The sequence below is a fragment of the Anomaloglossus baeobatrachus genome, chromosome 1 (genome assembly GCF_048569485.1).
Source record: "Anomaloglossus baeobatrachus isolate aAnoBae1 chromosome 1, aAnoBae1.hap1, whole genome shotgun sequence".
Classification (NCBI taxonomy): Eukaryota; Metazoa; Chordata; class Amphibia; order Anura; family Aromobatidae; genus Anomaloglossus; species Anomaloglossus baeobatrachus.
The window spans coordinates 576,870,503-576,875,502 of record NC_134353.1 but is presented as its reverse complement, the minus strand read 5'-3'; the positions used below and the strand labels follow the sequence as shown (position 1 = coordinate 576,875,502).

Here is a 5,000-nt window from a genome sequence, read left to right as displayed (position 1 = left end):
ACGTATGCTAACCACTTGAGTGAGCATGGCTGTGCTCAGGTACGCTCGGTGGTTGGCTCAGTGGGAGCCACTTGCAGTGTTTGAACAGCTTACACTGAGGGTAATAACAGCATGATCAGATGTAGTGTGCACAAAAAATAAATAAATTAAAAACCTCGCCCTCCTCCCGGAAGTGTTTTGTTTATGACTAGCTGTATGTGGGCGGAGACCAGAGCTGCCCAATCAGTGCCTTCCAATGAAATTTGGGTCAAGTTCAGGTCCAGAACAGAACTCTATCTAGAGTCTGGCGGAACCCGCCGAACCAAACTTCCACCGATCCGCTCATCTCTAATCAAGATAATCCATAGAAGACAACTAGAATGAACCATGAGTATTTCAAGTGGAAACTGTTGGGGAAACGCTCTTTTTAGATTTGGGAGATTTTTTTCCCTAAAGGGGTTGTCCGGGATCGGAATGAAAGCCTGTACTCACTCTATATGAATCCTCACAGCGTGTGCAGCACGCGGTCAGGATTTTCTGATGCCATCAGCTAGACCAGGCAGACATGTGAGTGCCAGTACGTGATATGCGTACTTCAGGCCACAATCCGACTAGATGTGTATCCGCTTGTATTGCATATCCCATGCTTACATAACCGACTGGTCTCCCCATTGGCAATACTCGGAGAATCATGACCACACACACTGGGCAGATTCACGAGTCTACAGTTATAGAGTGAACCCGCCAGTGGTTAAAAGACACTCAAAAACATGAACAGCAAGTCATTTTTACATAGAAATGCATCTGTTCATTCTTTTGAGTATTTATTTAGCGCTTATTCAAAGCAAAATATTAAAAAAAAATGTCACAGATCCCTAAGAATGGCTTCTGTGTTTTCGGACTTACGAGGGGCTGCTAATAAGTCTTTGGCTTTGTGAACTTTTTTTGTTTCTATGGTAACGAATGTTACATCACACGAAAGTCTTATGTGTCTAATATATGTTTTCAAAACTTAGTGTTTGTTGCTTATGGCAACAGTGTTCTAGGCACGCGGAAAAACAAAATGGCAAAGTCTAATGCGATATTTAAAGCACCTGAGACCAGAGGAGGGATAAAATTCTTGTTTCTGCAAGGAACGTCCACAAAGGATATTCATGGTGATGTCGCAGACATTGGGGGATCAGTGCCTTTCATATTCCACAGTTAAGAACTGGGATGCCAAATTTAAAACGAGCCACTTCAGCATCAATGATGAGGAACGTCCTGGACAACAGAGAGTGGTTGTTGTTCCGGAGATCATCGATGCTGTGCACAACCTTATACTGGAGAATCGACGAATTTCACCTAAAATAATAGCAGACATTATGGGGATTTCCTGTGAATGTGTTTGTGTCATTACCATGAACATTTGTACATGAGGAAGCTATCTGCAAAGTGGGTCCTCAAATGTGTGACAACAGATCAGAGAAGCATGCGACTGAAAACTTCCCGGTCCATTTATCAGCGTTTCCAGATTGATAACTTCCTGGATCAACTGGTCACTATGGATGAGACCTGGATTTATTTGTATGACCCTGAAAACAAGGAGCAGTCAAAAGTGTGGAGGCTCAGTGGTTCTCCTCATCCAAAAGGACTTCAGGGTGCAAAAATCAGCCAATAAGGTGATGGCATTTGTGTTCTGGGATAAGAAAGGTGTGCTGCTAGTAGACTACCTTCAAAAGGGTTCCACCATCAATGGAAGGTATTACATCAAACTTTTGGACCAATTGAAGGCAGCTCTGAAGGCCAAAAGGCGCAACAAGCTGTCCAAAGGAATCTTGTTCCTGCAAGACAACACCTCCACTCACACTGCACAAGCAACCACGGCAAAACTGGCAGAGCTGGACTTCAGCTCACCCACCTTATTCACCAGGTCTAGCTCCCTGCAACTATCATCTGTTTCCAAACCTGAAGAAACACCTCAAGGGTACCAAATTTCACACCATTTCTGGTGCCATGGCTGCCACTGACACCTGGTTTGAGGCACAACTGAAATCCTTCTTTTTGCTAAGCTTACAGAACTTGCAATACTGATGTGAGAAGTGTGCTGACATCAGTGGAGAGTATGCGGAATAAATGTAAAGTTTCATCATCTTATCTCGTTTCTTTCTGGGTAAAGCCAAACACTTAACAGTAGCCCCTCGTATATGGGCAGCTATTGATCTGAAATGCCTCACAGTGTAGACACATGCACTAATAATAAACCATGCAGGACCACTGGTGGACTAACGTCAAAGTAGTCACAAGTAAATTCAGCCTTGGAGATGCTTCTGAGCAGCTTAAAGTAAAGTCATTTATATTACCATGTAATATACAACTGAAACAGTTATCTATATGGAGAGAGAAAAAAAGAAGCAGGCAGCACTCCATAAATATGAGAAAAAAACAGACCTTTATTGGCCTATAGTGTGGTGGCAACGTTTCAGTTGCTGGGAAGCTTTCTCAGAGGAAGGTTCCCAAGAATCGAAATGCTGCTACCACACCTAGGGCCAATAAAGGTCTGTTTTTTTCTAGTATTTATGGAGTGCTGCCTTCTTCATTTTTTCTCTGTATGCTGACAGTCAACTATTGCCTGGAAGGCCTTGCACTCACATTAAAGGTATCAACAATGCTGCTATCTTTCTCTCTCTCTCTTTTTCTCTCATTTTCTCTCTCTCTTCTCTCTCTCTCCTCTCTCTCTCTCTCTTCTCTCTTTCTCCTCTCTCTTCTCTCTCCTCTCTCTCTTTCTCTCTCTCTCTTCTCTCTCTCTCCTCCCTCCCTCTCTGTCTTCTCTCTCCTCTCTCTCTCTTTCTCTCTCTCTCTTCTCTCCTCTCTCTCTTCTCTCTCTCTTTCTCTCTTTCTCTTTCTCTCTTTCTCTCTCTCTCTTTCTCTCTCTCTTCTCTCTCTCTCCTTCTCTCTCTCTCCTCTCTCTCTCTTCTCTCTCTCTCCTCTCTCTCTTTCTCTCTCTCTTCTCTCTCTCTCCTCCCTCCCTCTCTGTCTTCTCTCTCCTCTCTCTCTCTTTCTCTCTCTCTCTTTATCTCTTCTCTCCTCTTCTCTCTCTCCTCTCTCTCTTCTCTCTCTCTTTCTCTCTTTCTCTCTTTCTCTCTCTCTCTTTCTCTCTCTCTTCTCTCTCTTCTCTCTCTCTCCTCCTCTCTCTCTCCTCTCTCTCCTCTCTCTCTTTCTCTCTCTCTTTCTCTCTCCTCTCTCTCTTTCTCTCTCTCTTTCTCTCTCTTCTCTCTCTCACTCTCTTCTCTCTCTTTTTCTCTCTCTTTTTCTCTCTCTCTTCTCTCTCTCTCCTCTCTCCTCTCTCCCTCTTTGTCTTCTCTCTCCTCTCTCTCTTTCTCTCTCTCTTCTCTCTCCTCTCTCTCTTTCTCTCTCTCTCTTCTTTCTCTCTCCTCTCTCTCTCTTTCTCCTCTCTCCTCTCTCTCCTCTCTCTTTTTCTCTCTCTTTTTCTCCCTCTCCTCTCTCCTCTCTGTCTTCTCTCTCCTCTCTCTCTTTCTCTCTTCTTTCTCTCTCCTCTCTCTCTCTTTCTCCTCTCCTCTCTCTCCTCTCTCTCTTTCTCTCTCTCTTCTCTCTTTCTCTCTCCTCTCTCTCCTCTCTCTCTTTCTCTCTCTCTTCTCTTTCTCTCTCTCCTCTATATATATATATATATATATATATATATATATATATATATATATATATATATATATATAAAATCACAACACAAAGAAGGTGAATTAATGCATTTCAGACCATCGGATATGGTGATGGAGCATTGTGTAGCATTGGACCGCCATAGACAAAAGGACAATTGTGTACAATGCCACTTCCATGGTGCATCGCACAGAGTTAACCTTCTCTGGCTCTACAAACATTTGGCCTTGTGAAGTAACGTTACAAAAAAAAAAAAACTTGCTGTGATCAGAAAGGAAAAAGAAATATGGATACTTTGTCATAATATTACTATAATACACACATTGCAATTATACATGGACTGTGTAAATATTAACCATTTAGTTCTCATGCTTTAGACAATAGTAATAAAAAAGAAGTTGTGTCCTCACTTGTGATCTCCACTTTAAGTCCAGTTTTAGCTGACTATAATATAACTGAGCTTTGGGGTCAGCATTATGCTGCAAACTCTGGACCCAACGTCATCAATAACAGTGGCCTAAAGCCTCATGCACAGGACCATAATGAAAATTGGTACTGCCTGCACCTTGTACCGGATAAGGAAATTGCACTGATACAATTATATTCGTTAGGCAGCACAATGCATACAAACAGGGGTCAAAGGATAACATTGCCACTTTATTACCAGTGTACAGCACAGACGTGGCTCGGAGCCTTAATATAGTTGTGTACATTTGCTGCACACACACTATTCTACAAATCTGTTTTTAGACACATCAGAGGTACTGCCATATCCACAAGTTTCCATAAACACACAGTATGTCCAAGTGTGTCCTTTTGGCATATGCCGGGATGATATACATTAGAATAGAACTGTATAGAAGTATGGCTTTACAGCTTTTCTACACGCAAGTTTAAGGCATGCCCGGATATATACTGTACCTCTGTAATGCTTGAAAAACAAGGTGTGAACAGAGCCCAATAGCTCCAAGTGTATGCCCAGGCTGAAGTAGCTGCCAAACTGCTTCCTTAGTGATGATGTATATTGAGGAAATGGTATTATATACTGAGATTCAGCACATCTGTGACATCAGGTTGTATCTGCTCAAGGTTTCCCCCATATAGTGCTGCTGAATCCCTGCTGCAGGTAACAAACATCAGCATCCACCTGCTGTATATACTGTATATAACAAATGTCAGCATCCACCTGCTGTATATACTGTATATAACAAATGTCAGCATCCACCTGCTGTATATACTGTATATAACAAATGTCAGCATCCACCTGCTGTATATACTGTATATAACAAATGTCAGCATCCACCTGCTGTATATACTGTATATAACAAATGTCAGCATCCACCTGCTGTATATACTGTATATAACAA

The 5,000-nt window shown here is 42.2% G+C and overlaps 1 protein-coding gene across 2 annotated transcripts in view; it reads right to left on the bottom strand.

Moving 5' to 3' along the window:
• Positions 1 to 5,000, bottom strand: part of RFX3 (regulatory factor X3) — a 406,064-nt gene that overhangs the window by 395,558 nt on the left and 5,506 nt on the right. The gene's annotated exons all lie outside the window — the stretch shown is intronic.